Source organism: Myxine glutinosa, chromosome 2 (genome assembly GCF_964187855.1).
Source record: "Myxine glutinosa chromosome 2, kmMyxGlut1.1, whole genome shotgun sequence".
Classification (NCBI taxonomy): domain Eukaryota; kingdom Metazoa; phylum Chordata; class Myxini; order Myxiniformes; family Myxinidae; genus Myxine; species Myxine glutinosa.
The window spans coordinates 209201748-209214535 of record NC_136262.1 but is presented as its reverse complement, the minus strand read 5'-3'; the positions used below and the strand labels follow the sequence as shown (position 1 = coordinate 209214535).

Here is a 12788-nt window from a genome sequence, read left to right as displayed (position 1 = left end):
GCCGCATCTGACGCATCCCTCTCATCTCTCGTGGGGGTGTTGCGTGACGGGTTGTATAGGCCACACCCTCGAACCTTCGCGAACCTCCCCGATCGTTCTCTCTCCGCCCTCTCAAGCCAAACCCCTGGTGTTTGGTTGGTCGGCAAGGGCTCTCCTGGCTTCACCCTCCGATGACGAGGTGGAGACACGCCTTTCTTCTCCGAGGTACAGCTCATGGCAATGGCGGCAAATGCAGAAAACCGCCCAATGCAGTTGGCAATGAAGGCTGGCAATTGAAAGGGGATCTATCTTATTTAATTGATCCAACGCAATGAATTAGTGGACCACAGAGCCTTATACTGACATTTACTAAGGACATAACTACTGAGGGAATCTTATGATTGGCTACGTGTGTGCGATGGCTTAACTAAGGACGACCTTTGACCTTTACAATTGGAGGTATTTACAAGGAATATTTACAGCACACAAAAGGGTATATTTTACAGCAAATTACACACATAGTTCCCAAATTCTCAACACTGCACCCTCCTTCCTTATGGGACGTCCCGACCTGAAAACTTTAACTTTAGTGTGACACGCAGGTGTAGTAACCCTCTACAATTAACCTGACCCTGAGTGCGACAATTTTAAAACACAAATAAATATGTCCCGCTAATTGCATTGCACCCCACACCCACAGGTAACCGAATTGCAGAATTATTTTCAAACTAAACATGAACGGTGGGGGAGTATTATTTACAGTGACATTATTTTGACTATTTACAAAACGCAACCCAGGACCTGTGATTTTTCTTTCAGGGAAACAAAAAGAAATTCCTGTTGGGAGGGGAGGAGACAGCATGCATTGCATCGACGCACCAGCACCAATAAACACCAAAGCACCAATCACCAAAACCGCACCAAAAGCACCATTTGGTGCAACAGTCACCAGTTCCTAATAATGACACACAAAAAACAACTGGTGGTGGTCTCCCTCTTCTCTGCTGGGCCGATGTTCTTCCTGACGCTTTCTCTACTTGCGGCCTATTTGGAAATAAAAGGGCACCAATGCGTCCACGTTTTATTTAGGGCCACAGGGGCCAACTAAGGGTGGTCCACCTGTCTGGCATAGGTGCCACCTTTACCCTGGGCCGCAAGTGAGATTACCTGGCCACCATGGCCGGTCCCCAGCAGAGGTGCCAGGCCCCAAAACGTGGGGTCCATAAAGTGGTGCTTGGCCGCAGAACGGCGGTCCATAAGTGGTGCATCAATGCAGGCATGCTGGTTGCGGGAGTTTCGGGCTCACAGAGGCGACCTCCCCGCATGCTCCTGTGGAAGTGTAACTCAGTGTAACATATTGATTGGCCCTGGTAACTTATTAATTAACCTGGTAACAAAGCAGATACATTTTATGTGTATGAACAATGTAATCTCTTGAAACACCTGGTCAAGGCCCCAGGCTAGAGCACCCCCCCCCTGCTGTGATTTCCATTTACACAGCAGGAGGGGAGCGAGCTGATGCCAGGACTCGGTGCGATGCATGACCTCGGGACATTAGCGGAGAGGAGATTAAGTCCAGTTTGGCGATATAACGAGAGCAAACGTTGAGTAAAGTACACTTGTCCTCAGAAGCCCTGCCCGACGGAACGATGGAATGAACGAGTACTTGCTACGTGAAGCGCTGACCGAACGGGAGTGTCGGATGAACGAGAAGGACCAGCGAAAAGAGTTAACCTGATCCATTATATTATGCGGTATCATTTTGGTAATTGGATGAAGTGAATACAGTTTAATAAACTAGACCTTTGTAACCTGTGTCCGGTCTTTGGAGTCCTGTGAGTCCCCCAGTAAATTCCCTGACACTCCTCTCAGTGCCCAGAGAGCACAGTCCTCGGGTGGGAGACAGGGGGACAGAAGACAGGTGAGTAATGGGTCAGGGCGCAAGGGTACACATCAAACAAGGTAATGCCAGACGAGGTGCGCACGGAGAGCGAAGTGAGAAAGCTCGTCCCTACCGTACGCCCCCCACATGTGACCTACACTACCCCCCCTTGCCCCTCCCCGTATTTACAAAAACCTACACATTTACAAATTCGTCACTGCCGACACGTCTTCCCCATATTTCCCCTATACCAAATTCGTCATCAAAATCCCATTGTCTAAATTTGCCATCACCAATTCATCATCAATCCTCATAAGGAGGGAGAGATGGAACATCAACACAATGTCACACCCACGTCAGGATGCGTCTCACATCCAAACATTTGCACAGAAAATAACAAAAACACATGGCATGGTGTGGAGTCCTGTCACCTCAGGTGAGTGGATGTAGATGGTGCAAGGAGATTTCAATCCTAACTATCCTCTAAATGACTTTAACACACTTTACACTACCCGGGGTCTTTCCCTGCCAATCCATTGGCCATCTTACTCTATGCGGTTTTAAGAACCAAATTCCCATTGACCAAACTGTGGTGCTTCATCAATTTGGGGTCTCACTCCCCCGATTCAACTCCCTGTGCCTTTGCACAATTTCAGGACTGGGTCGTGTGGCTCTCCCAGCAGGTCTACCCACCTGCACACCTCCACCACTGTAGTTGCCTCCGAGCTTACCTGCTCCTTAACCTAAGCTATCTAACTGGGGAAGGCCCTCCTTGGCGCTTACCCCACTCGGTGCCCTCTCTGGCACTGGGCTACCCGGGTCCGTCCTCTGGATCCTCGGGCCCCATCCACAACAACTCTACCGGCTCCCAGAGCCCACCTGCGGCCTCACCTGGCCGACATCCTAACAGTGGCGGAGTGCCCATTCAACTACACACACTAAGAGGCCACACGCCCAGCCATTTCCACGTCACTAATGCACCCATCCAAACACCATTCTTCCACATGCACCACAGATGCCAATATCCAACTACAATTTACCTACTTCCTCTACCTAACTCTTAAACTACCCTCCCCAGGTATTCGTGGTGGGGTCCATCCTCCCCATCCACTGCCTTCGCACCATCCACTCACTCCACAGTTTTCACCATACTCACTCCACACCATATATTCCATACTCCATGTATTCCACACAACCATTCTCCATACACCTGTATTTGCACACCTGTGCCATCACACCTGGTGCTTCCGGCACCCTCCTTCCTCCAGGACCATTTGCTCAACACAACACTCAATCACCATTACCCACTCATACACTGCTCCATACACCTGTTCACTTGCACACCTGTGCAATCACACCTGGTGCCACCTGCACTCTCCTTCCTCCCAGGCTTCCTCAATCATTCAATACAATGCACAACCACAATTGTTCCTCATATGTTACTTCATACACTTTCACACTGAATACAACTCACATCTCTCCCGAGCATTGCCTAGCAATTCCTCATTTGCTCGATATCAATACTCTCCCACACACGGCATCATCTGATCTACCTGGTTTCCCTCTAAAACACACGCTTCCCCGTCGCCCCTTACATTATTGCGCTCCCTCGTCATTATCATCCAACTACCCTCTCTATGTCCCCGACTACCTGTCCAATGTCGCTACTTAAATCTACAGTTACCTATGGTCATCTTCTCTAGACCCCTATACATTATCCAAACCCTCCCTCGGCGAGCTTACACTGCCATAAACCCCATAAAACTATAGCTCATGTGCCCCCGGTGTGAGGGATGGCAGAGTTGCCATCCCACCACATCGGGCATCTCCTATAATCAATTTGGCTCATCCAATCTCAACCAATCAAAATTTTCCAATCACAAATTCCCTATCCCTACCAAATGTCCTTTAACTTGAGCCTCGGTGCATCGTTACCTCATTAAAACTCGGCTTCGCAAAGCCGAGCAATGAATTCGGGTGGTTTGGTCGCCTGCAGGTTGAATCCGTCCGGCATTCGGTGCAAGGGAGGCGGTTTGGTCGGGCAGAGTTTCCACGCACCATCTCGGCGCGGAACCTTCCGGTCTCCCGCCCGATGGCTCAATCTCGCCCAGTCGGAACCCCGCCGCCACAAGGGGGCACCGTGCTGCTTCCTCCCACCTGCCCTTGAACCAGACCGGTTGCCTTGCCCGACAAGGCCCGGACTCGACCGTGCGGGGCCTAGCATCCAACAAAGCACACCACGCCCCGAGTGCTAGCATCGGCTATCCGTTGCCCTAAACGCTGCCCCGTTCAACGTTGATGCTTCACTCGCATACACGACCCGTTTCACACTCACAAAACCTGGCGTATCGGCGCCTCCAGTGCATCCCACACACTCTGTCCATTCCAACACCGCACTCCCTGTTACACACCACACCTCTCACGCACACTCGTCATTCGCACACTTCGTTCCACACCTCTCCTCCATTACATCCTCCGTAACACTCACCATGGGCGTGCACTCTTGCATCCACCCACTAACGCGCTCCGATGTGCCCTCCCACACACGCGCCACCACTAACTCAGGTGTACCCTCTCGCACACGTTCGACCATTCCAGGTGTGCATTCTCGCACCCGCTCCACCACCAACTCACTCTCCGGGTCACTCTCACCCTCGCACGTACACTCCGTATCACTCTCACTCTCTGTGTCACACTCTACACTTTATAACACGCTCACTCTCCGTGTCACACTTTTTTTTCACAAGCGCGCCATTCTTTCGTACACCATGCCCCTCGGACCTCCCTCAAACGCCCGGGTGCCATATTGACCCCAATCGCGCGACAATTCTCTTCGCGCCAGACATCCTCTTACAAAATCTCCCCGCACAACATACAGCACGACTCACCTGGGTGCTTCTTCTTCTTCTTCTTCGCTCCAACACCTGCAAACTTACATTTGGGTTAATAAGCACAGCATCGTGATGTGAGCACGGACTTTGAGCAATTTCCATTCCTTCCTCCAATTGTTGCTCTTCTAAGTCCCCGGTCTCTACAATTTCAATTCCCACTACTTTTTCTTTAATGACCGCTGGCTTTATTAAAATTCCCTCTACCTCAGCGGTCGCCAGCTGCCCCATACCCCGGGTCGCGATCTCTACACCCGTCATTTTACCCGCTCTTTCCTCCGCCTCACCCAACCAGCGCTTCTCGACCTGCTTTACCTCGTCGTGCACCCTTGGGACCTGCTCGCCCAACATGCGATCCATGGTCTCCCCACATTTTTGTATCTGGCTTCCCAAGTCATTTCTCAATTGCTCTCCTTCGGCCCTCATTTCTGCCATTAATCTGTCCCCCGACCCGACCATAAGGGCCCTCATTTCAGCCAGAAATAATTGCATGTCTTCCACCGTTGGTACAAAGGGCGCGGCTCTCGCCGACATGTGCGAGGCGCCATCATCTCGTGTGCCTGATACCCCCTCAACCACATCCTCCTTGCTCTCCTCCTCTCTCTCTCCCATATACATTTCCCTGGGGTCCTGGGTCGCTTCTACCCCTCTTAACTCCACTCCCACCGGCACCCGATCGCCTTGACTATCCATGGCACGATTTTAAATTTGGATGTTATTAAAATAAAATTGTGGGCCACTCGTAATTTGAGCGCGCTAAGCGCGCTTCAGGTCCGAATCCCACTACTCCTGACACCAATTGTTACGGAACCCAACGTCGGCCTCTTTCCCCCTTATCGAGGGGGGATTAATCCCCTCGTCTATGACTGACCGACGTGGTCCTGGGGCATGACGTCGCGCCCGGTCAGTGCTGGGTAGGGTATTAGGCCCAACCGTCCTATGACCTAAATACCAGCGCCTCCCGGTACGCAAGGAAACACCCCCGCTCACGGCCGCAGCATAATAGATTGGTTGCGCCGAGCGAAGCGAACTGCGGCGAGCCGTTTATCGAAGGGGCTAAACCCGATTCATATTCGTTGGCCGAATCGCGCCACGTACACTCAATTTGGAAACATCTAAAGTGACCGAATGTGAAGAAGAAGACAAGGTAGGAAGAACAGGGATTTATTACTAATTATTGTTATTGTACACAATCAAAAAGAACCAAGGGAGAAGGAAAGATAACGAAAGTAACTGGAAGAAGAAGAAGAGGAAGACAGTGCAAATACTAGCTTATTCTATACAATCCTACTTAGACCCCAGGACAACATAAAAGACGGACGACAATCAGACTTACACAGGGGATGAAGGCAGGAACGACTCGCAGGAGGTGGATGGCTGGACGGATGAGGTGGGATCTCAGGGCGGGAAGGATGGGGGTCCGGTTGGTGTGTGCTCGAGGTGAGCAGCCGCCGTTAAAGCTCAAAGCTGCGGTCATTCAAGCTGCGATGGTTCAAGCTCCCGTCTCTGCCGCATCTGATGCATCCCTCATCTCTCGTGGGGGCGTTGCGTGACGGGTTATATAGGCCACACCCTCGAACCTTCGCGAACCTCCCCGATCGTTCTCTCTCCGCCTTCTCAAGCCAAACCCCTGGTGTTTGGTTGGTCGGCAATGGCTCTCCTGGCTCCACCCTCCGATGACGAGGTGGAGACACGCCTTTCTTCTCCGAGGTACAGCACATGGCAATGGCGGCAAATGCAGAAAACCGCCCAACGCAGTTGGCAATGAAGGCTGGCAATTGAAAGGGGATCTATCTTATTTAATTTATGCAACGCAATGAATTAGTGGACCACAGAGCCTTATACTGACATTTACTACGGACATAACTACTGAGGGAATCTTATGATTGGCTACGTGTGCGCGATGGCTTAAATAAGGACGACCTTTGACCTTTACAATTGAAGGTATTTACAAGGAATATTTACAGCACACAAAAGGGTATATTTTACAGCAAATTACACACACAGTTCCCAAATCCTCAACAATATATCTATATATATAAAACACAGTTTGTGTGTGTGTGTGTGTGTGTGTGTGTGTGTGTGTGTGTGTGTGTGTGTGTGTGTAATGTTACCGATAGACTCCTAAACGGAGAGGCTCACATACTTGATATTTGGCACAAACATGGCCATTGAGCCTGGGAAGAACATGGCCGACCTAAAAATTTATTTCATAATATTTTTTTACCATATTTTTTACTTCAGCTCATTTCAGCGAGGAATATTATGACCGGAATGGCAGAGCAGCGCGCTGATTCGCTCAGAGCGATCACGTGATGTTCCTTTCCGCCATTAACTCAGTTATGCGTTCGCATGTATTTCAGAGCGAAAAGCGATTGCGTTTTTTCACATTTCAGCGAGGAACATTGCCATTCACACCACATAGATTTTTTTTCTTTCATCTTTAGATCCATATTTTTTGCCATAACGTAGCGCATTATGGCTCTCTCGAGCTCGAGTTAGCCAATCACCTGGGAGCATGAGGCCACGTTGGCCACGCCCACGACAGGACGCAGAGTGGCAATCGATCGCTCAGAGCGATCACGTGATGTTCCTTGCCGCATGATTGCGTTTTTTCACATTTCAGCGAGGAACATTGCCATTCACACCACATAGGTTTTTTTTTTCTTTCATCTTTAGATCCATATTTCTTTTCAGCGAGGAATATTATACACGGAATCTGAATCGGTGGCAGAGCAGCGCGCTGATTCGACGATTTGCGTGCCCTCCCCCTCCCCTCCCCCCTCCCCTCCCCCCTCCACCTCCCCCTCGCCCCCTCCCTCCCTCCCCCCCTCCCCATCCCCCTCCCACCCCTCTCCTCTCCCATCCCTCCCCCTCCCCCATCTCCTCCCCTCCCCCCTCCCCCCTCCCCCTCTCCTCCCCATCCCCCTCCCACCCCCTCCCACCCCCTCCACCCTCCCACTCCCCCCATCCCCCCTCCCCCTCCCCCTCTCCTCCCCTCTCCCCTTCTCCTCCCCTCCCCCCTTCTCCTCCCCTCCCCCTACCCCTCCCCCCATCTTCGCTCCTCCCCCCCCCTATTCTCCCCTCCCCCCCTCTTCTCCCCTCCCCCCCTCTTCTCCCCTCCCCCCCTCTTCTCCCCTCCCCCACTCTTCTCCCCTCCCCCTCCTCCTCCCCTCCCCCCCTCCTCCCCGCCCCCCCATTCCCCTCCCGTCCCCTTCCCCCTCCACTCCCCTCCCCTGCCTGGCAATGCCGGGTACTTCTGCTAGTATATATATATATATATATATATATATATATATATATATATATATATATATATATATATATATATATATATATATATATATATATTGTCGTGTGGCCGCCTTTGATTAAAATCAGACAGTCACGGAAGCCGATTGCGAAGGCCTTAGCTCTTGAGGCGAAAACTCAATGGCGGACTCCGGAAACAAAAAGCTACACCAAAGTGCGCGGGATGGAGGGAGGCGGCGCAAGAGCCCCACAGTCTTACCTATTAAATCAATCACACGGAAACTGCGTTCAGATATATATAAAGAAAATAATATAAGGGTTTATTCGCAAGGATGGTGGGACAGGAAAAGCATGCGCCGGTAATAAATATCATAATCGGGACGTCCCCACACACAGATTTCGGATATGAGACGAGGGAATACGAATTATGGAAAAGAAAACGTTTGTTATGGTGTGAAGTGGTGTGCGGTCTTATCTGCCCGTTGTCTTGTCCCTATGCGGCTCCAAGCTCCGCTGCACACCACGAGGTCCCTCGCTCCAGCACCACAGCACTGCGAAGGCCCGAGCCAACACCCACTCCAGGCTCCTCGTCGACCGCCCACGAGGTCCGTGCACCACTCTAAGCACAAGCACAGAGCACCGCTCCAAGCACCACACAGATGGCGAGCCAACGACCACCAGGACCTCTCAAGACCAATAAGAAGCGCAAGAGCTTCAAACACGTCGAGACAGCCAGAGAGCACAAGGGTTAGAGCTCCTGAAATGTCGACTGTCGTGCAGCGCACTTTTATCACCTGGGCGGTGACGTCAGCCTTGGCGCGCAACCAACCAGCGCCTTCCACCGAACCTTCCAGCAACTTCCCTCCAATGAACAACCTCCTTCTTAGTTGCGTCTTCGCGCCTCCCGCACGGGTTGGCTGGAGGTTCGCACCTACCGCGCTGACCAATCACAGGCCTCCTGGGCATGTTGCTATACAAGTTTGTGATGCAACTGGCGGCAGCCATCATCAGCAATGATGATGGCTGTCTTGGCCTGGTTTCCTGTCCGTTTTCTTCCAAAGTCATTGTCAGGGAAGGGAATTTAATTACTGTGTGCGCTCGGGACCTATCTAAGCGTTTAAATGAGTGCATTGCAAGAAGGGACAAAGGTTTGATTACCAGGTATGACACACAAAGGTTAACTTAATCCCTACACTATCTAACACCGAACATCCTGGTATGTTCACAGGTATACTCTTACCCGACAAACCGGACTACACATGGAACTTATTATAGGTAGATTCCCTATCGCGACAGACGAAGCATGTTACCTCTTCAGATCTACCTTACTCTAGATATTGCTCTACCATACCGACATAACTATACGTATATATATATATATATATATATATATATATATATATATATATATATATATATATATAATATATACACACAAATAAATCGAACCCCAAAACTTGACGAAGGAGCAAGGCACAAATCGTGTCCCATCACATCACTTACTGACTAGCATCAATCATCAAGTGTGATCTCTCTTTTTAGCATCAAGTGTGATCTCTCTTTTTAGCATCAAGTGTGATCTCTCTTTTTAGCATCAAGTGTGATCTCTCTTTTTAGCATCAAGTGTGATCTCTCTTTTTAGCATCAAGCATCAAGTGTCATCTCTCTTTTTAGCATCAAGCATCAAGTGTCATCTCTCTTTTTAGCATCAAGCATCAAGTGTCATCTCTCTTTTTCGCATCAAGCATCAAGTGTCATCTCTCTTTTTAGCATCAAGCATCATCTCTCTTTTTAACATCAAGCATCAAGTGTCATCTCTCTTTTTAGCATCAATCATCGTGTCATGTCTATTTTTAGCATCAAGCATCATCTCTCTTTTTAGCATCAATCATCAAGTGTCATCTCTCTTTTTAGCATCAATCATCAAGTGTCATCTCTCTTTTTAGCATCAAGCATCAAGTGTCATCTCTCTTTTTAGCATCAAGCATCAAGTGTCATCTCTCTTTTTAGCATCAAGCATCAAGTGTAATCTCTCTTGTTAGCATCAAGCATCAAGTGTCATCTCTCTTTTTATGATCAAGCATCATCTCTCTTTTTAGGATCAAGCATCAAGTGTAATCTCTCTTTTTAGCATCAATCACCAAGTGTCATCTCTCTTTTAGCATCAAGCATCAAGTGTCATCTCTCTTTTTAGCATCAAGCATCAAGTGTAATCTCTCTTTTTAGCATCAATCACCAAGTGTCATCTCTCTTTTAGCATCAAGCATCAAGTGTCATCTCTCTTTTTAGGATCAAGCATCATCTCTCTTTTTAGGATCAAGCATCATCTCTCTTTTTAGGATCAAGCATCATCTTACTTTTTAGCATCAAGCATCAAGTGTAATCTCTCTTTTTAGCATCAATCACCAAGTGTCATCTCTCTTTTAGCATCAATCACCAAGTGTAATCTCTCTTGTTAGCATCAAGCATCAAGTGTCATCTCTCTTTTTAGGATCAAGCATCATCTCTCTTTTTAGGATCAAGCATCATCTCTCTTTTTAGGATCAAGCATCATCTTACTTTTTAGCATCAAGCATCAAGTGTCATCTCTCTTTTTAGCATCAATCACCAAGTGCCATCTCTCTTTTTAGCATCAATCACCAAGTGCCATCTCTCTTTTTAGCATCAAGCATCAAGTGTCATCTCTCTTTTTAGCATCAAGCATCATCTCACTTTTTAGCATCAAGCATCTTGTGTCATCTCTCTTTTTAGCATCAAGCATCAAGTGTCATCTCTCTTTTTAGGATCAAGCATCATCTCACTTTTTAGCATCAAGCATCTAGTGTCATCTCTCTTTTTAGCATCAAGCATCAAGTGTCATCTCTCTTTTTAGCATCAAGCATCATCTCACTTTTTAGCATCAAGCATCTAGTGTCATCTCTCTTTTTAGCATCAAGCATCAAGTGTCATCTCTCTTTTTAGCATCAAGCATCTAGTGTCATCTCTCTTTTTAGCATCAAGCATCAAGTGTCATCTCTCTTTTTAGGATCAAGCATCATCTCTCTTTTTGGCATCAAGCATCAAGTGTCATCTCTCTTTTTAGCATCAAGCATCATCTCTCTTTTTGGCATCAAGCATCAAGTGTCATCTCTCTTTTTAGGATCAAGCATCATCTCTCTTTTTAGCATCAAGCATCAAGTGTCATCTCTCTTTTTAGGATCAAGCATCATCTCTCTTTTTGGCATCAAGCATCAAGTGTCATCTCTCTTTTTAGCATCAAGCATCAAGTGTCATCTCTCTTTTTAGCATCAAACATCAAGTGTCATCTCTCTTTTTAGGATCAAGCATCATCTCTCTTTTTAGCATCAAGCATCAAGTGTCATCTCTCTTTTTAGCATCAAGCATCAAGTGTCATCTCTCTTTTTAGCATCAAGCATCATCTCACTTTTTAGCATCAAGCATCAAGTGTCATCTCTCTTTTTAGCATCAAGCATCAAGTGTCATCTCTCTTTTTAGGATCTAGCATCATCTCTCTTTTTTGCATCAAGCATCATCTCTCTTTTTAGCATCAAGCATCAAGTGTCATCTCTCTTTTTAGCATCAAGCATCATCTCACTTTTTAGCATCAAGCATCTAGTGTCATCTCTCTTTTTAGCATCAAGCATCAAGTGTCATCTCTCTTTTTAGGATCAAGCATCATCTCTCTTTTTGGCATCAAGCATCATCTCTCTTTTTAGCATCAAGCATCAAGCATCATCTCTCTTTTTGGCATCAAGCATCAAGTGTCATCTCTCTTTTTAGGATCAAGCGTCATCTCTCTTTTTGGCATCAAGCATCATCTCTCTTTTTATCATAAATCACCAGGTGTCATCTCTGTTTTTAGCATCAAGTGTCATCTCTCTTTTTAGCATCAAGCATCTAGTGTCATCTCTCTTTTTAGCATCAAGCATCAAGTGTCATCTCTCTTTTTAGGATCAAGCATCATCTCTCTTTTTGGCATCAAGCATCAAGTGTCATCTCTCTTTTTAGCATCAAGCATCATCTCTCTTTTTGGCATCAAGCATCAAGTGTCATCTCTCTTTTTAGGATCAAGCATCATCTCTCTTTTTAGCATCAAGCATCAAGTGTCATCTCTCTTTTTAGGATCAAGCATCATCTCTCTTTTTGGCATCAAGCATCAAGTGTCATCTCTCTTTTTAGCATCAAGCATCAAGTGTCATCTCTCTTTTTAGCATCAAACATCAAGTGTCATCTCTCTTTTTAGGATCAAGCATCATCTCTCTTTTTAGCATCAAGCATCAAGTGTCATCTCTCTTTTTAGCATCAAGCATCAAGTGTCATCTCTCTTTTTAGCATCAAGCATCATCTCACTTTTTAGCATCAAGCATCAAGTGTCATCTCTCTTTTTAGCATCAAGCATCAAGTGTCATCTCTCTTTTTAGGATCTAGCATCATCTCTCTTTTTTGCATCAAGCATCATCTCTCTTTTTAGCATCAAGCATCAAGTGTCATCTCTCTTTTTAGCATCAAGCATCATCTCACTTTTTAGCATCAAGCATCTAGTGTCATCTCTCTTTTTAGCATCAAGCATCAAGTGTCATCTCTCTTTTTAGGATCAAGCATCATCTCTCTTTTTGGCATCAAGCATCATCTCTCTTTTTAGCATCAAGCATCAAGCATCATCTCTCTTTTTGGCATCAAGCATCAAGTGTCATCTCTCTTTTTAGGATCAAGCGTCATCTCTCTTTTTGGCATCAAGCATCATCTCTCTTTTTATCATAAATCACCAGGTGTCATCTCTGTTTTTA

The 12788-nt window shown here is 47.3% G+C and overlaps 1 protein-coding gene across 1 annotated transcript in view; it reads right to left on the bottom strand.

Moving 5' to 3' along the window:
* LOC137422689 (inactive carboxypeptidase-like protein X2) overlaps positions 1 to 12788 on the bottom strand; it is a 145254-nt gene that overhangs the window by 26804 nt on the left and 105662 nt on the right. The window lies entirely within an intron of this gene.